The sequence below is a fragment of the Podarcis pityusensis genome, assembly GCF_964106645.2.
Source record: "Podarcis pityusensis genome assembly, chromosome: 10".
NCBI lineage: Eukaryota > Metazoa > Chordata > Lepidosauria > Squamata > Lacertidae > Podarcis > Podarcis pityusensis.
The window spans coordinates 35,683,205-35,704,271 of NC_138035.1; the positions used below are offsets into that span (position 1 = coordinate 35,683,205).

General features: G+C 40.4%; 1 protein-coding gene across 12 annotated transcripts in view; it reads left to right on the top strand.

The window, feature by feature from the left end:
- ANKS1B (ankyrin repeat and sterile alpha motif domain containing 1B) overlaps window positions 1-21,067 on the top strand; it is a 353,409-nt gene that overhangs the window by 227,588 nt on the left and 104,754 nt on the right. Inside the window, exon 1 of one of the 12 annotated variants that reach the window (XM_081022467.1) lies at window positions 895-1,031. The exons of the other annotated variants lie outside the window; for them this stretch is intronic. The gene's annotated coding sequence lies outside the window, so the exon portion shown is untranslated. Of the gene's footprint in view, window positions 1-894; window positions 1,032-21,067 lie in introns of those variants that run through there. 12 annotated transcript variants of the gene reach the window in all.

The window sequence follows — 21,067 nt, forward strand, 5'->3', positions numbered from 1 at the left end:
AGTGCAGATATATTTAATTTGCAAACTACCAATGACACACTCCAGGTAGAAGCTGTTTACATATAAGAGTTTGCAAATCCTCAAGGATACACTTCCAGAGACACAACCAGATAAAGCACATGAGTGGGATCTACTCGTGTACATAGCATTGTATCTTGATAGTGAAAGATCTCTTGGAGACTATCGTTTGAGTATGTTTGGTGGTCTGAAGGCAGGAGGTGTTCATTTACTATTGTTAAACATTCCACTTCAAAAGTTCTTCTCAGCTGTATATGATCATCTCCACAAGCTTGGATTTGGAGACATGAACATGAACATCATCTAAATGATTAGAAAAGACTCTAAGATTCTAAGCCTTCATGGAGATTAAGTAGTTGTTATTTAGAGTTCTTACCCACCCTTCACCATGAAGTCCCAAGGCAGGTTACAAAGTTTTAAAATAATTGACTGAGAGGTTATGCTTATCGAAGGAGATATCCACAAAGCCCTGCAATGTATGGTGCCTGTGAAAATAACACTAGTGATGAGATCTGTGTATATGCCATGAGGAGCATTAGGGAAGAAATGTTTAAAGAATATCACAAGTTTCAGTTTCATCTCACTGTGTCTCTGTGAGAGTGTCTCTTCGTGGATTTTGCAAACTTCTATGCATATATTTAGACTCTACTTGGCACTAAGCTCTTCCACTAAATGAGAGATTTAGCACACCTGCCCCTGTTCTATGTTGTGGCTTATCGTGTGTCTTGGGGATCAAGTTCAGAAAGAAGTTGCTAGTTTCCCCTACAATTGTATGTTATGAAAAATAAAGCAAAGCAATAACACTCTACACCCCACCCCTTATGTTTTATGAAGGCTTGTTCTTCTGCCTTTTTTTCAGGCAGCTGGACAACCATATCTAACATAGCGCCCCAGCAGGAAATGCTCTAAAAATCCCTGGAAGCAGTGCCATCCAAGGACTTAATGAACCATCACTTCTCCAGCACTTTCTCTAAAGAATAGAAGATACATAGAGTCCTCCATTTGCATTTTGGGTAAGCTGCTTTATCACAGATTTATTCAAGCATAATTTTGGCTTACCTGATGCCTTTTGAAACTCCATGCCACCATGGGTTCTGCTTTGTTACAAAAGCAGTATATATAATGTGCTACAAATAAACAAACCTCATTGTACAACAATTATTTAAAAGGCAATGGAAATCAGCTCTCTTTTAGATATACAGATTTCTCACTACATTTTTACACAACATTTTATCCCTTAAAAAACAGCCACATGCTGACAAGAAAGTCTAAATTGACAGACCTCAGGATATACTTAACCTATATTTTCATTTTTAAACTGCTTTCCACCCTAATGATTTTCTGGAGGACTGGCGAAAGGTTAGCTAAGGGTGTTTTAATGATTTCATTTCAATAAAATATTATAAAATTAGTCATAAAGAAGTGACTGAGTCAACGTAGGGAAAATTAAATTACCTGAATACATTCATTCTCCAACAGATTTTTGCAGGTACTAGAAAAGTAGTACCTTTTAAAAAAAATAATTCATCCTTTCATTAGTTCCATAGTGATGGATTACACACATTGGATCAAGACTTAGTCATCCTTAGAAGAGACTCACTAAAATCAATTGAACTAAGCCCCATTGATTTCAGTATGTCTGTTCTGAGCATGTCTAGGGTAGAGCTTGGTTCCAGTCCATATTGATTAAGACTTTCCAGGGGGTAACTGTGTTATTATCTTGCAGCAAACAGAAGAGAGTTTTGTAGCAACTTAGAGACTAACAACTTTATTTTGCATTTGGATAAGAAAATTTAGGAAATCACCTTTAAAATCCTTGTAATGTGTTAAAAAGTCATATCTCTTCTTGTGGAAATTGGCTGCCTATCAAACCTACTTAAATGTCATGGAACTGAAACATATACAAAAAAGGAAGAAAGTAGCTTGCTTTTTTACTAATGTAACAAACAGATAAGATAATGCTGTGAAGTCATAAGTCAAAGAAAGGGCAGTAGGTTGTGAGCAACATCCCAAAAGTTGCATGAATTGCATTTTCAAATTGCATACTTCGGACTGGTCATATCTCTTTTGTAACAAGCAGCGGTAGTGGAGATTACTATTCTAATTGGGGGAAAGCGGTGTCAACCATTTTCCTGCTGAAAACTTACCCTCCTGTGAAACTACTACTATACTTGCTTCTTCAGGTGCTATTTTTTTCAAGTAACAGTTTCAGGGGCAAACACACAAGGGTGAAAGGATTAATGCCCCTCACCTTATGCTGTTGGCTCAGTCTAGATTGCTCCCTCTTCTCACTTTTTCACTCAGCTTCTCTGAGACCAAGCCACTTAAATGCCAGCAGTATCTATCAATGCATCCTTCATTGGAGAATCACTACAAATTGCAAATAACAGCTTGGTGGGCAATTTTCAGCAGGGAAATGACGTTGTGGGGGGAGGGTTAAGCACTCCTGCCATATTGCAGTCCTTGTGAAGGCCATGGGCCCCCACAGCTGTCTTTTGTTAAGAAAGAGGCATGGTCAATAGTCAGCACACTCTTTTAAATGCAACTGATGTAACATGCAGTATGGTTCACATTCACTGCTGTGTTATGTATTCACAAAAACCTTCACTAAGGATGGCTGCCAGCTAGCTACGGGACTAAGTTAAAGGGAGTCATTTTGGTATATAAAGCTTGGGATTAGGATATCTGAAACATCGCCTTATATACCCAGTTGATCACTGCTCTCTGCAGGTGAGGGCCTCCTGAATATACTATCTATCTTATCAGGAGGTCCTTTCTGCACAATGTAAGAAACTTATGGAAACATCTGATTGGATCAGGGTGTCATTGAGATCCAGGAAAGGGTGAAGCTCCAACTTCTAAGTCAGGTATAGGCAAACTCGGCCCTCCAGATGTTTTGGGACTACAACTCCCATGATCCCTAACTAACAGGACCAATGATCAGGGATGATGGGGATTCTGGTCCCAAAACATTTGGAGAGCCGAGTTTGCCTATGCCTGTTCAAAGTCTTGAGTTGTTTCACTGCTAAAGCAGCAACTCAAATCCAAAATTTCACCTTTTCTGATCTGGGAAAATAACAAGCTGTCATCTGCTTTTCACTGAACTGCTGATGGTTGGGATGGGACCTAGAGAGAAGAATACTGCACATATTTATCTGAGAGTAAATCGCATTAAACTCAGTGGGGCATACTTCTGCATAGACGTGTAGAATTGCACTGTACAAAGCTCTTCATATTTCACATCCATTTGCAAGCACTTCCTTATTTCTAAGGACAGGAGGACCTATTTTGTGTAAAGTTGTTTTTATTATTTCATTCTATAATGTATATAAAACAGAGAGAACAACTATAACAACAGGTGAAAATTAAAAGATGAAAAGCAAAACATCCTATAATGTCAGAATAAAAAAGTGCAAATTAGTTTTGATTCATCCAGGACACCAGTCCTTTCCACATATGGTGCAAGTAATACTACTTGCTTCATTGTTTTATTTGCTCCATGCTTGTAAAGGGGGAAATCTGCATTAGGGCTTGGAGAAATGACTCATTCTTCAAAAATAATTTTCTTCGGGCTCTTTGTGATAGTTCAGCGTTTCTATGGGTAATTCTGGTAGTATCATTAAGAAGATTGGAATGGCACATTTCCTGAATAAAATGATGAAAATGAAAAGTTTAATCATTTTTTTATAACTTCTAGAAAATTGCATTCAGATAATCCATTGACATCTATATGTGAGGCAATGAACTTTCATGTTCAAGGCCACGTAGCTATACCTGTTCTTGAATGAGCAATAGTTATGCCTTCTCAGCTAATAAAAAAGGTGGTGGTAACCATTTGGTTGTGCCTACCATTAATTTTTTTAAATAGTTGAAAATCATTCCCTATTATTTTCCTCCCACTATTGTGATCAAATTTTCACATTTGATCATAGAGGATCATAGACAATCTTTTAGTCCTTAAACTTAATAGGCTGAATAAGGTTTTAAAAATAACTGAGCTAATCTAGAATGGTTCCAGAAAGAAAATGGGATGTCTTGAGATTATTGGGTCTTAGGTTGTTTTGTATGTTTTTAAAGAAGAATACTTGGTTTCTTTGTATTTGGTCTCTATATATCTTTAGAACACTTTACCTTTGTCACCGGTTTGCAAAATCTTGTGTGATAATGTCCCACATTTTTGCAAGTCTGTTGTCTGTCTATGTGACCATTGAAGTGAGAAAATATTGGCCTGACCGATATGTCATGGCAAGATAGAATATGGCTTACCATGACTGCTTGCATATGCTGCCTCCTAGAAAGGCACTCACAGCCGCTTTGCTTCTCCCTGGACTTTAGGTCAGTATGAGATGGTAGCTTAAGGCCAGGGAGGAGTGAAGTGGTTGCTATCTCCTCAGGAGCCAGTACTGTATGTTCACCCAAAGTCATGTTTCAGCTGAATATGATGTGCAAATATGGCCAATGTGTAAAAGTTGAAAAAAGGAAGAAGATAATATGTTTTGTCTGAAGAACCAGTGATCTTCCTCTTGGGAAAGAAACAATAACCCTTTGTTTTATGAGCTGCACAAGGAAATCACAATACTTTCCTCTGCTTCGTTGGTGCCTTGGTAATGTTAACCACAATTGCACCAGTTCCACACTTCAACCATGTTTATCTAAGTGTATTCTAACAACTAGTGTACCTTACAGGACCAAATTAGAGATGAAGTTAATTGTGTGACTCTAATTAAGGTGCACATTTCCTGTTTTATAAACAGCAGCTGCAGGGAAACCTGAGAAGCCTTGGGACCATGAGGGAAGATGGACTTCAACTCTTTTTCTCCCTGCCATGGTCCCAACAAAAAATAACCTTTCTGAAGCCAGTGCTATTGATATACAAATAACAGATTCAAAGAGGGGGAGGTAAGTTAGCATTCACACACCCTGTTACTTACAGCCATTGGTAAAATGGAATTTCCCTTTGATCAGGCCATTCCTGTCTTTGCTTACTAGAGTTTAGAAAAGAGATGTAGAATATAGACATAGGCGCCAACTCCTAGGGGCCGAGGCCGTTTCGGCCTCCCCCAATGTGTCTTTAGGACCCCCCTCAATGTTTAGAGGGTGTTCAGCTCCACCCGCTGGCTCCTTGCAACATCACATTGGGCCCTCTCAATCATTTGGAGAAGCTATCCCCTTTGGATCACTGACCCCTTCATGGATCACTGCCTTGCCGTGGCGAAGGGCCACCCAAGATGGACAGGTCATAGTGGAGAGTTTTGACCAAACGTGATCCACCTGGAGCAGGAACTGGCAAACCACTCCAGTATCCCTGCCAAGAAAACTCCATGGACAAAGAAAACAGGCATATGAAAGTTATGACGCTGGAAGATGAGCCCCTCAGGTCAGAAGGCGTCCAACATGCTACTGAGGAAGAGTGGAGAACAAGTACAAGTAGATTCAGAGCTGATGAAGTGGCTGGGCCAAAGCCGAAAGGACGCTCAGTTGCGGATATGCCTGGAAGCGAAAGGAAAGTCCAATGCTGTAAAGAAAAATATTGCATAGGAACCTGGAATGTAAGAACCATGAACCTGGGTAAGTTGGATGTGGTCAAAAATGAGATGGCAAGAATAAATATTGACATCCTGGGCATTAGTGAACTAAAATGGACGGGAATGGGCGAATTCAGTTCAGATGACCATCATTCAGAGGAGAAGATGGTGAAATGCAAACGGGGGACACAGAAAGGGCTGAACTCCTCAATGCCTTCTTTGCCTCAGTCTTCTCCGATAAAGAAAACAATGCCCGACCTGAAGAATTTGGAGCAAATGATTCAGCAAAGGAAACACAGCCCCGAAAAACTAAGGAGATAGTACAAGAATACTTGGCTAGTCTAGATGTATTCAAGTCTCCAGGGCCAGATGAACTGCATCCAAGAGTATTAAAAGAACTGGCAGATGTGATCTCAGAACCACTGGCAGTCATATATGAGAATTCCTGGAGAACAGGCGAAGTCCCGGAAGACTGGAGGAGGGCAAATGTTGTCCCTATTTTCAAAAAGGGGAAAAGAGAGGACCCAAATAATTACCGCCCAGTCAGTCTGACATCAATACCAGGGAAGATTCTGGAGCAGATCATTAAGCAAACAGTCTGTGAGCACCTAGAAAGGAATGCTGTGATCACCAATAGTCAGCATGGATTTCTGAAAAATAAGTCATGTCAGACTAACCTGATCTCGTTTTTTGACAGAATTACAAGCCTGGTAGATGAAGGGAACGCAGTGGATGTAGCCTACCTTGATTTCAGCAAGGCATTTGACAAGGTGCCCCATGATATTCTTGTAAAGAAGCTGGTAAAATGCGGTCTTGACTATGCTACCACTCAGTGGATTTGTAACTGGCTGACTGACCGAACCCAAAGGGTGCTCATCAATGGTTCCTCTTCATCCTGGAGAAGAGTGACTAGTGGGGTGCCACAGGGTTCTGTCTTGGGCCCGGTCTTATTCAACATCTTTATCAACGACTTGGATGATGGACTCAAGGGCATCCTGATCAAATTTGCAGATGACACCAAACTGGGAGGGGTGGCTAACACCCCAGAGGACAGGATGACACTTCAAAACGACCTTGACAGATTAGAGAACTGGGCCAAAACAAACAAGATGAATTTTAACAGGGAGAAATGTAAAGTATTGCACTTGGGCAAAAAAAATGAGAGGCACAAATACAAGATGGGTGACACCTGGCTTGAGAGCAGTACATGTGAAAAGGATCTAGGAGTCTTGGTTGACCACAAACTTGACATGAGCCAACAGTGTGACGCGGCAGCTAAAAAAGCCAATGCAATTCTGGGCTGCATCAATAGGAGTATAGCATCTAGATCAAGGGAAGTAATAGTGCCACTGTATTCTGCTCTGGTCAGACCTCACCTGGAGTACTGTGTCCAGTTCTGGGCACCACAGTTCAAGAAGGACACTGACAAACTGGAACGTGTCCAGAGGAGGGCAACCAAAATGGTCAAAGGCCTGGAAACGATGCCTTATGAGGAACGGCTAAGGGAGCTGGGCATGTTTAGCCAGGAGAAGAGGAGGTTAAGGGGTGATATGATAGCCATGTTCAAATATATAAAAGGATGTCACATAGAGGAGGGAGAAAGGTTGTTTTCTGCTGCTCCAGAGAAGCGGACACGGAGCAATGGATCCAAACTACAAGAAAGAAGATTCCACCTAAACATTAGGAAGAACTTCCTGACAGTAAGAGCTGTTCGACAGTGGAATTTGCTGCCCAGGAGTGTGGTGGAGTCTCCTTCTTTGGAGGTCTTTAAGCAGAGGCTTGACAACCATATGTCAGGAGTGCTCTGATGGTGTTTCCTGCTTGGCAGGGGGTTGGACTCGATGGCCCTTGTGGTCTCTTCCAACTCTATGATTCTATGATTCTATGATTCTATATCTACTACTGTGGGCAAGAATCCCGTAAAAGAAATGGAGTGGCCCTCATAGTCAACAAAAGAGTGGCGAAAGCTGTACTGGGATACAATCTCAAAAATGATAGAATGATCTCGATACGAATCCAAGGCAGACCTTTTAACATCACAGTAATCCAAGTTTATGCACCAACCACTGGTGCTGAAGAAACTGAAATTGAGCAATTCTATGAAGACTTACAACACCTTATAGAAATGACACCAAAGAAGGATGTTCTTCTCATTGTAGGGGATTGGAATGCTAAAGTAGGGAGTCAAGAGATAAAAGGAACAACTGGCAAGTTTGGCCTTGGAGTTCAAAACGAAGCAGGGCAAAGGCTAATAGAGTTCTGCCAAGAGAACAAGCTGGTCATCACAAACACTCTTTTCCAACAACACAAGAGACGACTCTACACATGGACATCACCAGATGGGCAGCATCGAAATCAGATTGATTATATTCTCTGCAGCCAAAGATGGAGAAGCTCTATACAGTCAGCAAAAACAAGACCTGGAGCTAACTGTGGCTCAGATCATCAGCTTCTTATAGGAAAATTCAAGCTTAAACTGAAGAAAGTAGGAAAAACCACTGGGCCGGTAAGATACAATCTAAGTCAAATCCCTTATGAATACACAGTGGAAGTGAGGAACAGGTTTAAGGATTTAGATTTGGTGGACAGAGTGCCTGAAGAACTATGGATGGAGGCTCGTAACATTATACAGGAGGCAGCAACTAAAACCATCCCAACGAAAAGGAAATGCAAGAAAGCAAAGTGGCTGTCCAATGAGGCCTTACAAATAGCGGGGGAGAGAAGGCAAGCAAAATGCGAGGGAGATAGTGAAAGATACAGGAAATTGAATGCAGATTTCCAAAAAATAGCAAGGAGAGACAAGAAGGCCTTCTTAAACGAGCAATGCAAAGAAATAGAGGAAAACAATAGAATGGGAAAAACCAGAGATCTGTTCAAGAAAATTGGAGATATGAAAGGAACATTTCGTACAAAGATTACCATAATAAAAGACAAAAGTGGAAAGGACCTAACAGAAGCAGAAGACATCAAGAAGAGGTGGCAAGAATACACAGAGGAACTATACCAGAAAGAAATGGATGTCTCGTATACCCCAGGTAGTGTGGTTGCTGACCTTGAGCCAGACATCCTGGAGAGTGAAGTCAAATGAGCCTTAGAAAGCACTGCTAATAACAAGGCCAGTGGAAGTGATGATATTCCAGCTGAACTATTTAAAATTTTAAAAGATGATGCTGTTAAGGTGCTACACTCAATATGCCAGCAAATTTGGAAAACTCAGCAGTGGCCAGAGGATTGGAGAAGATCAGTCTACATCCCAATCCCCAAAAAGGGCAGTGTCAAAGAATGCTCTAACTACTGCACAATTGCACTCATTTCACACGCTAGCAAGGTTATGCTTAAAATTCTACAAGGCAGGCTTAAGCAGTATGTGGACCGAGAACTCCCAGAAGTGCAAGCTGGATTTCGAAGGGGCAGGGGAACCAGAGACCAAATTGCAAACATGCGCTGGATTATGGAGAAAGCTAGAGAGTTCCAGAAAAACATCTACTTCTGCTTCATTGACTATGCAAAAGCCTTTGACTGTGTCGACCACAGCAAACTATGGCAAGTTCTTAAAGAAATGGGATCACCTCATCTGTCTCCTGAGAAATCTCTATGTGGGATAAGAAGCTACAGTTAGAACTGGATATGGAACAACTGATTGTTTCAAAATTGGGAAAGGAGTACGGCAATTTAACTTATTTAACCTGCTTATTTAACTTATATGCAGAATTCATCATGCGAAAGGCTGGGCTGGATGAATCCCAAGCTGGAATTAAGATCGCCGGAAGAAATATCAACAACCTCAGATATGCAGATGATACAACCTTGAAGGCAGAAAGTGAAGAGGAATTAAAGAACCTTTTAATGAGGGTGAAAGAGGAGAGTGCAAAATATGGTCTGAAGCTCAACATCAAAAAAACGAAGATCATGGCCACTGGGCCCATCACCTCCTGGCAAATAGAAGGGGAAGAAATGGAGGCAGTGAGAGATTTTACTTTCTTGGGCTCCATGATCACTGCAGATGGTGACAGCAGTCACAAAATTAAAAGACGCCTGCTCCTTGGGAGAAAGGCGATGGCAAACCTAGACAGCATATTAAAAAGCAGAGACATCACCTTGCCAACAAAGGTCCGTATAGTTAAAGCCATGGTTTTCCCAGTAGTGATGTATGGAAGTGAGAGCTGGACCATAAAGAAGGCTGATCGCCGAAGAATTGATGCTTTTGAATTATGGTGCTGGAGGAGACTCTTGAGAGTCCCATGGACTGCAAGAAGATTAAACCTCTGCATTCTGAAGGAAATCAGCCCTGAGTGCTCACTGGAAGGACAGATCGTGAAGCTGAGGCTCCAATACTTTGGCCACCTCATGAGAAGAGAAGACTCCCTGGAAAAGACCCTGATGTTGGGAAAGATTGAGGTCACAAGGAGAAGGGGACGACAGAGGACGAGATGGTTGGACAGTGTTCTCGAAGCCACAAACATGAGTCTGACCAAACTGCGGGAGGCAGTGGAAGACACGAGTGCCTGGCGTGCTCTGGTCCATGGGGTCACGAAGAGTCGGACACGACTATACAACAACAACATCCCCTTTGAATATAGAGATTCCTTCCCTGCACATCTCCTCAAATGTCTTACCACTGGTAGATAATAGATAGTAACTGAGTAGATCTAGCCGGTATCTTATAAGAAGTACATCTTAGCACATACTATTCCATGCTGAAAGTTAGAGAAAGGGGGGAAATCGGCAATTGATTCCTCTGTGCTATTCTCTTAATGTGTCCAGTACAGGGCTAAGAATCAGGAGTCCATGTTCTGAACATCTCAGTTTGGCTCTTCAAATTATCTTCTGCCATCCTTTATCTATGCTATATATTTTTCTTGCCTTTTAACATTTCTTTAAACAAGAGCCCTTCATATATGTTTGAATAAGAGCTAGGACGCTGATGAAGTTCTTCTATTTGGAGTGGGGCTACTCCAGATAGGAGAATCCCATCAGAGTTGTAAGTCTTGCTCTAGTATATGAAGGGCTCTTGATTAAAGTCATGTTAAAAGGAAGGGGGAGACCATAGAAAAAGTGACAGAATAATACCCCTTGAGGAGGGGAGAACAGAATATCATGCAGATCTACAGTTTGAGAAATGACACATTATCATTACAACTAACACAAGTCCTTTTGCTTGATTGCCTGTTTGCTGAGGTGAGGAGAAGTACATCCTTAAAAGGAGCAGAGCTTGGATAGCTCTGTTAAAAAAGAACAGTTTTTTGATGCACCTGAAAGTAAGGTCTGGGACAGGGTCATCTGAGAAATATAAGAAAATGTGAGAACTATGAAGAGAGATGGGGAGGGAGACAAACAGAGGCTTAAACTTATGAATTTTAACAGGTTTTAATTGAAGGGAACATGATTCTTACAGCAAATGGCTATTTATTTCTGTTTTTTCACTGAAACATGTAGATGTTGTTGTTGGAAAAAAACAGAAAATAACAAAAGCAAACAAAGTGTAAACAGCTTACTGGTATATGGCTTTTTACCTCCAGTTACCTTTTTTTTTTTTTTTTTTTTGCTCAAAATGTGTGCATATTTGATCTGTGTTTTATGATAAAGATTTTTACACTTTTTGATATATCCCTAATGTGACTGTACTATAACTGAGGGCGTTCCATCCTCTTATTTGTGGGTGGAAATAAAGCACAGTATGAAAATATACAGTGGTACCTCTGGTTAAGTACTTAATTTGTTCCGGAGGTCCGTACTTAACCTGAAACTGTTCTTAACCTGAAGGACCACTTTAGCTAATGGGGCCTCCTGCTGCCGCTGCGCCACTGGAGCCCGATTTCTGTTCTCATACTGAAGCAAAGTTCTTAACCTGAAGCACTATTTCTGGGTTAGCGGAGTCTGTAACCTGAACCATATGTAACCTGAAGCGTATGTAACCTGAGGTACCACTGTATAATCAAATATTTAGTAACCATTCTGACACAATGCCAACATATAGTTGCATATCACTCCAATCCCCAAGCAGTGAGAGGTTCCAGGATTTCCATGCGCTTACCCAGGGGGCAGTTTCCTTGGAGTGTGGGACAGCGGAGACTGTCATGTTTAGTAACACACACACACACACATATATATTTATATATACACACACAACCTGAGCCTAGGATGAACTCTAGGGGCTTACAGCATTAATACCCCTACTATGAATACTGAACGCTCTTCCACATATTAAAAACACACACAAATAAAAATGGAGGCATAGGGCTTGAATTGTTTGATCAGAAATGTGTGCTTTCCAATTGGGGGCAATTGGAAAGCACACAAAACTTACACTACTTACAATAAAATAAATCTACCTTTATCTTTGCTTTTCCTTTGTTATTTTTCAGGAAATTGCTTTTGTTTGTTTTAGCAGAAATTGTACATTGTGAAAATGTCCCTAGATGCATTAGGAATCATTCAACAATCTTATGGCAGAGTGACAACTGTTCTTGTTGCAAACCTAGCAGCCCTGCATGCAGCCTTGGCATTAGCTCTGGCTCATTCTCTCACCAGCCTACTCAACAGCTGATCCCTGGGCAGGATTGCCAGAGAAACAAAATCAGAGCAGCATTATATATAGGATTAGGAGAAGAAAAAGTAGTAGCAAGGAAGGCAGTCCAGCAGCAAGTGCTGCTTGTATGATTTGTTGCAGAAGCAAGCAGCTCATCCAGTAATAAGGATGACCAGACATGGTGTCATTTACTAACGGCTCATTAGGAAAAGCTTGTAAGAGTTTGTTATTTAGCAAGAGAACCAAAGTGGTGAGACCTTTCAGTTTGCAGGAGCTATCAAAGAAAACTAGTGAATGGTGGCATCATTGCCTATAGAGCTATAAACTACAGCATTAAGAATCAATCAAACAAATCACTTTGGGGGATAGTTCCGGCCATAAAAACTCTTATTTGATTCTGCTACATTTGATACCCTACCAGTATTAGGCTCTGTCAGAAATTTCTAAACATTTTGGAAGGTTCTCTGAAAGTGCAGCTATAGTAGGCATTAGAGTTCCTTTGTGATTTCTCCCCAAACTGCACCATTTAAGGGAAATAAAAGTGACATTGTGCAGTTGGGAAAACACACTACTGCCATCTTGTAATAATGTCATTGTAGTCAGCAAAACCTTCTGACCCACACTACCCGAAACAGACTCCATGGGCAGCTCGCCGCCCCCTAGATGGATCGCCAAATCGCCCCTGTGCGCAGATCACCGCAGCGCCCCCGTGTGCGGATTGCTGCAGCGCCCCATGTGGCGCCCCCGTGAACGCATCGCTCCGCCCTCGTGGGCAGCTCACCCTGCCCCCGCCTCTCTGGGTGCCAGAACACCTAGCTATGCCCCTGCTTCATACATTGGGTGGAGAAAACCTTCTTAGTCAATTTGTAAACAAGCAGAAACCCTACATCATGCATTAATGATGTTAACATTCTCCCCCACATAAAATACTTCCTGCACGTTCAAAACGTTTGTGTCAGAGAGAAGATTCTAGGCTAGTATTTTCACTGGCAGGCACGTTCTGAATGTACAGAGGCTCTTTATGTGGGAGAACAGTCAAACGCTATACCCCACTCAGCCAGCAGTATGAGGTGGTACAGCCTAGCAACAGCCAATCTGTTTTAGCTCTATGAATGAGTCTCTTTGAGTTGATTTAAGATTGTTATCTTAATACTATCGGGGAAGTAACTGTCATAGATGATCCACTCTACATGCCTTTGTTTTCTACTTGTTCGGTTAGCTGAATAAGTCTGTAAATATTTTTCTTCATATTATTCACTCTTTACAATAAATCTGAGCAAGTTCAGCATGATGCTCAATGTGCAGTTAGTGTATTGCTATTGATTAGTCAGAAAAGATGATCATTTGCACAGCTCACACACCTCAGCTCCGGGTAAACTCACATTTAAATGTCTTATAGTTTGAGGACTGAATCAACTGATAACTTGTTGTGTGAAAGAACCACCATAGACCAAACATAGCACAGTCAAGTGTCTTCATTTTTATCACCTCAAAACACAATATTTTCAGTCCACAATGCTTCTCTATCAACCATCAAGTCATATTTTAAAATAAGTTGCGTACATGTGGGATGAGCCCTTAGACAAACCACATATAAACATTACTGATACATTATTAATTCCAAAATAGTAACTATTAAGGATATCAGAACAGCCACACCAAACAAATTAAACAATTCGGATGAAGTTAAATAATTTTGTTTTAATAATTTTTTTCTTTTTGTTTTTTAGGTTTTTGTTTTCCTGCTCTGGACAGCTATTCCCTCACCTTCCTCTCCCAAACCTCCCCTTTCCTGAACACTTAACTTATTTGCCAGTCCAAGGCTAACTATGCATACTATGTTTTGATTTAACGTTTGTTAAAGTTAAGATCCAGGGCCTCAGAACTGCTCTCCTGGATCACTGAGAATCACTTTGGTTCAGCCCAGGATTACTGAGTGGCTAGGAGATGCATTTTAAGATTCACATTTTCAGATATTATTTTGTCTGTTCCCAGGAGTGCTGTGTTGCTCAAGACTTCAGTTGAGATATGAGAATTTCCCCTCTTTCTTCTTGACTTTTGCGGGTTAGCAACTTTGAGAAATTGTTTTGGGGCAAGTCTGCAAAACGTAAAGTGCTACCCTTAGGCTGCACTCCCATGCTCAAGGTAAAGGTAAAGGGGCCCCTGACTATTAGGTCCAGTCATGACAGACTCTGGGGTTGCGGCGCTCATCTCGCTTTATTGGCCGAGGGAGCCAGCGTACAGCTTCCAGGTCATGTGGCCGTCATGACCAAGCCGCTTCTGGCGAACCAGAGCAGCACACGGAAACACCACTTATCTTCCCGCCAGAGTGGTATCTATTTATGTACTTGCGCTTTGACGTGCTTTCGAACTGCTAGGTTGGCAGGAGCAGGGACCAAGCAACGGGCGCTCACCCTGTTACAGGGATTCAAACCACCGACCTTCTGATCAGCAAGTCCTAGGCTCAGTGGTTTAACCCACAGCACCACCGTAATTTGGAGGAATCCTCATTGAACTTAATGGGCTTTATTCCTAAACTGCATAACTCTAAAATGTCTGACAAAATCAGGAATAATTGGGGACAAAGGTACTATTTGGGAGAGTTAGAATCATAGAATTGTAGAGTTGGAAGGGACCCTATCATGTAGTCCAACCCCCTGCAATGCAGGAATCTCAACTAAAGCACCCATGACAGATGGACAACCAACCTCTGCTTAAAAATCTCTAATGAAAGTGAGTCCACTACCTTCTGAGGGAGTCCATTTCACTGTCAAACAGCTCTTACTGTTAGAAAGTTCTTCCTGATGTTTAGTCAGGATCTTCTTTTTTGTAACTTGAAGCCATTAGTTTGAGTCCCACCTTCTGGAGCAGGAGAAAACAAGCTTGCTCCATCTTCCATGCGACAGACATTTAGATATTTATAGATGGCTATCATGTCTCCTCTCAGCCTCCTCTTATCCAGCCTAAATATACCCAACTCCCTCAACTGTTCCTCATCAGGCTTGGTTTCCAGACTCCTTACTATCTTGGTCACTCTCCTCTGCACACGTTCCAGCTTGTCAATATACTTCTTAAATTGTGGTGCTCAGAACTGGACACAGTGCTCCAGATGTGGTCTGATGAAGGCAGAATAGAGCAGGACTATTACTTCCCTTGATCAGGACACTATACTTCTGTTGAGGCAGCCTAGAATAGCATTAGGGTTGTTGTTTTTTGCTGCTCCATCTCACTGTTGACTCATATGAAGTTTTTGGTCTACCAAGAATCTTATTTGTGCAGCTGGTCTTCCTGCCTACTTTTTACTTTTTCCCAGGATGATGAGAAACCATTAGTGAGCACTCTTTGGGTTTGGTTAGTTGAAGTAAGGTAAAAATATAAGGTCTTTCCTACTGTCAGCAATAGGCATATTTATTTTTAGCTTTACTTTCCTCCCCACCCCACCACCATTCTGCTTCTACTTATTGGATCTGCATATGGAATGCAGCTGATGAAAGACCTATTCATTGCTATTTTTGTTTTCACTACATTGTTATCCAGTATACACAAAACATCTACTAATTCAGAAGAAATGTGGTAATTTCAGGGACACTTTATGAGAATCAAACACTCTCCAAATTAATCAGGGAGAGAGGGGCAAATTTTTAAAAGAGGCTCAAATCAAGGGCACTTGAGAACCCTAACCATCACACATGTGAGGTCCTGAACATGATTCATCCACTATTTAACAGCTTCAAAATACACAGTGTGCTGATTTGGATCATGTCTGAAGCAGTGCTTTTCTTTGGTTAAAAAAATGAGGTGTTGGTACTCATAGCTTGATAAAAGTGCTTTGGATGCTTGCATGATATGGTTGACATGGGCAGCAAAAAATAGAGGTGACAGTACTCCATACCTCTGTTTACCATCACACAAAAAACACTGATCTGAAGCTACCCAAAAGCAAGTTGTTCAGAAGTTTCTCCTCTAATTACTAAAATAGTTGACCAATCCCTTCCCCCGCCCCTGAAATCCCCATTTTTTATTTCTGTAACTTGTGGTTGACACCGTGTAAACTGTCCTTCAAAAGGAAAATAAATGTGAGGTGTCCAACTTTTTAAAAAAAATATTTATTCAATTTATATCCCACCCTTTCTCCCTATGGAGCCCAGGGCAGCAAACATACCAGTAATAATAATAATAAAAAATCATTCTAAGAACAGATTAAACGCACCATAAAAGCAGATTACAGGTCAGTGTCAACCAACCAGAGCCAGTGGCAGCACCAACAGAAGGGATTCACCTGCCTATCATAGGCTCCAAAATAGCTGATAGCAGGGAAAGCTTTTAGCATACCCTCCAACATTTCTCCAGTGAAAATAGTGATGTCCTATTCAACAACAATAATATTTATATCCCGCCCATCTGATTGGGTTGTCCCAGCCACTCTGGGCAGCTTCTAACATATATAAAAACATAATAAAGCATTAAACATCAAAAAGCTTCCCTATAAAGGGCTGCCTTCAGATGTCTTCTAAAGGTTATATAGTTACTTATCTCCTTGGCTTGGGGGGTCACATACCATATCCTCCAACATTTCTCTGATGAAAATAGGGGTGTCCTAAGGAAAAGTGGGACATTCCAGGATCAAATCAGAAATGGGGATGGCTTCTGTAAATTCAGGATTGTTCCTGGAAAATAGGGACACTTGGAAGGTCTGTTTTAGGTGCCTGGGTCCCAAGCCTTTTAGGGCTTTATATCTAGTACTAACACGTTGAATTTAGCACGCTATGTTACGGGCAACCAGTGTAGTGCTTTCAAGACCAGTGATCTTGATACTTGGTCCCATATGGCTGTTAACAGCCTAGCAAGCTGCATTCTGCGCTAGTTGCAAGCTCCAGACTCCCTGCAAGGGTACAACACATGTACAACACATTACATAATCCAGGTTATGTACAACACTACCTAAAGGACTGGGCATGCTGTGCATGCAGCTCTTCTATCGTAAAGCAGACTGAGGGTGTTATCTCACACTTTCCAGTGCATTTTCCTGTCACCTGTCACAAAAAAAGTTCAATCTTTTGAGGAAATGGGCTTGTTTCACAGCCCTCCCAATCAACTATTAATTCTGCAATCTGAATTTGCCAGCATGTGATTGAATACCAGTCAAAAATACCAACAGCCTGGAAGTGGCCCCAGTATTTCAGTTTGATCGACAAGAAATTATGCAGAAAATAATAACAAATACCAACATTTCAGTTTTTACTTAAAAGCAGCTGCAGAGGAAGGGGTGTTTGATTCTGCCCCCTTGCCCTCTTCCTGATCTTAGTCACAAGCTCCATACTGCTATTAGTCCTGCTGGGGGGGGGGGGGGAATGCTTTCTGCCCAATGATGCTAATAGCAGGTTTGGAGGGGTAGTTTAGATCAGGAAAATGACATGAGGGGAAGGGATTAAACACCATCTCCCCAGGGCCACTATCCCCGCCAAACTTCTATCTAAAGCTACTTTTAAGTTGTTGTCTTTTATAAGTTAGGAAATCAGACCACAAATTTTCTGCATAACATATAGATTGGCCCTTAGTGTCTCATAATAAATGCAATTGGAATTAGCTTAGATAACTAATAGATTTAAACATTGTTTTCATTCCGAAGTGTTATCAGTCTTGGATTATCTCTCTTTTTTCCAGAGGCCTTTCCCTCAATTTCAACCCTTATTGCAACTGCATCCTTCGCCATACATCCAGCCAATTATTATTCAGGATCATTAAAAAAGAGCTCAGCTGTTAATTAAATTTTGCATCTAAAGAGATTATCGCTTGCTGAACATTGCTTTTATTAAGTTCTTCCAGTAATGAACTTATTTAACCCTGCTAGTTATAGGCATGAAGGAAGGAATCCAGCATTGTAAACAAAAGGTAGGATATTTAAGACAATGGAAAGGGGATTTGACCCACTAGAGAAATAGTAAAATAAGTGCATAATCCATATTTGAGAGGTTTTTTTAATATCACTCTTTTTAATGATCATCATTTATATATTCAAAAACTATTAACATGTCCCAGCTTAATTTTCTGTAAGGTTAAACATGCCCTGTTTCTTCATGTGGTAGCAGGGTGTGAATCAAATAAGAACCCTGAAGAAAGCTGTGTGAGTTAGAGACATGGCACTTAAGAATAGATTCTAATGTTGGCATTAGAAAATTAACAAAGGCCAGTACTGTAGCAGATTTCTTAAAAAGGCCATACATGCAAGTTTAGCAAGCAGCAGTACAGAGGCTGCATCACACATGGAACTGAAAAGGTCGGTTGAGCCAAGGCAAGGTTTATTAATAGAATGACTTCCAAATACAGAACATTTTCAACAGGAATGTTCTTTGATTTACACACACACACCTCTATCCAAATCAGCCGCTTTCTCCTATCCAACACACCTTAAAATAGCTTTGTGGATGAAGAAGGTAGAACTGTAGGAGTGTGGATTACTATAGAAGGGGGGGAAATAATTATAGTGGGCATTTATGCTCCGAATAATAATAAATCAGAGTTTTTCAAGGAGCTGGAAAAGAAGTTATGGAATTATATTGAGGAGAATATTGTTCTTATGGGAGATTGGAATGGAGTGGTCTCAGTCGAATGGGATAGAACTTTTAGAGGGAAACTTACCAATGAAGGTAAATTACCGCTCTCCTTTTTCCAGATGATGGACAATTTTGACCTCTATGACTCATGGAGAATTAAACACCCTAATGGGAAAGATATTACACACTTCTCAGAAGCTAAAAAATCAGGGGGGAGGTTAGATGCTATTTGGATCTCTAAAGGGCTGTCCCTCTTCTTAGAAAAATCAGAAATTCTAGGAAGGACTATATCAGACCATAATCCAGTAACAATACACATGGAAATTAAAAGGGAAACAAAGGGAAGGTGGAGGATGAATGATGAGATATGGAGAGACGACCAATGGGTGACGCAAGCAAAAATCAAGTTAGCAGAATTTTTCGAGATAAATGGGAAACAAAATACAGATATAAATGTAGTTTGGGATGCAAGTAAAGCGTACATGAGGGCTCTTGGAATACAACAAATGGCTAGGCTGAAGAAGATGAAAGACAATAATATCCAAGAGCTAACTAAACAGATAAGAATTAATGAAAGAGAACTGATCAAAAATCCAAAGTCATGAAATATTACAAAAAATAAAGATATTGCAATCCCATATCTCTAGTATATTAAATAAGGAAGCAGAAAATAAAATTAAATGGGCAAAACAAAGGTATTTTGAGTCCGCCAATAAGCCCGGTAAGTTGTTAGCATGGATGATAAAGGAAAAGCAAACAAAAAAAGTTATCAATAAAATTTTGGACCAAGGGGAGGAAATAACAGACCCAGTAAAAATAAAAATAAAATTCTTAAACTTTTATAAAGATTTGTATAAACAAGAACAATTAGAGGTGAATAAAATGGAAGAGTATTTACAACAAAATAAATTACCAAGAATTGAAAAAGAAGAAGTTGAGGCCCTAAACTCCAATATAGAAATAGATGAAATAGCACAAGTAATAAAAAAAATGAAGAGTGGCAAATCACCAGGTCTTGATGGAATTACACTAATGTACTATAAGAACCTGGAAGAAGTAATCCTCCCTAAATTACAAAGAATAATGAATAATATACTGGGAGGGAAAGCTATACCACAATCATGGAAAGAAGCACTGATCACGCTAATCCCGAAACAGGGAGTGGAGTTGACAGATATGAAAAATTATAGACCAATCTCCCTGTTGAATACAGACTATAAAATCTATGCTGGGGTGATGGCTAATAGATTAAAAAAGACCCTAAACAAAATAATCAGCAGAGACCAGGCAGGCTTCTTACTGGATAGACATATAAAAGACAATACAAGAATAATAATTGACCTGTTGGAATATGTGGAAATGAAACCAAGTAAAAAGATGGCCATGTTATTGGTTGATGCAGAAAAAGCTTTTGATAGAGTATCATGGAATTTCCTATTGGAAACTTTCAAAGGTCTGGACATAGGGGAGAAAATAATTAATGGAATTAGGGCGATATATGATAACCAAAAAGCAAAATTGCTAATAAATAACGAGATCACCGAAGAGTTCAGCATCGAAAGGGGGACAAGACAGGGGTACCCTCTCTCCCCACTTCTTTTTATTGCCACCTTGGAACCACTTTTAATAGCAATAAGAAAGGATAAAAATATAAGAGGAATTAACCTAGGAACTTGATACTACAAAATTAAAGCCTTTGCCGATGATGTAATTGTAACCACTGAAAACCCAGTGGAAAGTATCAAAAAAACGCTTGCACAACTGGAAGAATTTGGGAAGGTCTCTGGGTTCAAACTGAATAAAGGAAAATCCAAATTATTAACGAAAAATTTGCGTAAGTTGGAACAAGAGGAATTGGAAAATACAACAGGTTTAAAGGTAGCCAATAAGGTAAATTATTTGGGGGTTTGGATCACCAATAAGAATATAAACTTATATAAGGACAATTATGAGAAGAAGTGGAAGGAAATAAAAAAAGAATTAGAGACTTGGGGAAAATTGAATTTGTCCCTGTGGGGGAGAATATCCACAATTAAAATGATGGTATTGCCAAAGATGATTTTTATGTTCCAAACAATACCTATAATTAGAGGCGTAAAGTGTTTTAAGGAATGGCAGAAAGACCTTGCCAAGTTTATTTGGCAAGGGAAAAAACCACGCATAAAATTTAAGCTACTAACAGAGTTGAAGGAAAAAGGAGGCTTTGCAGTCCCTGACCTTAAACTGTATTTTGAGGCAGCATGCTGGACATGGATTAAGGACTGGATTTTAATTAAAAACACGGAAGTCCTAGATCTGGAGGGATGGGATATTGTGTACGGGTGGCATGGCTATATAGGCTATGACAAGGTTAAATCCCACAAAGGATTTTTAAATCATATTGTGAGAAGGGCATTATATGAAGTATGGGAGAGGAGTAAAAAATCAGTAGTAACCAAAAC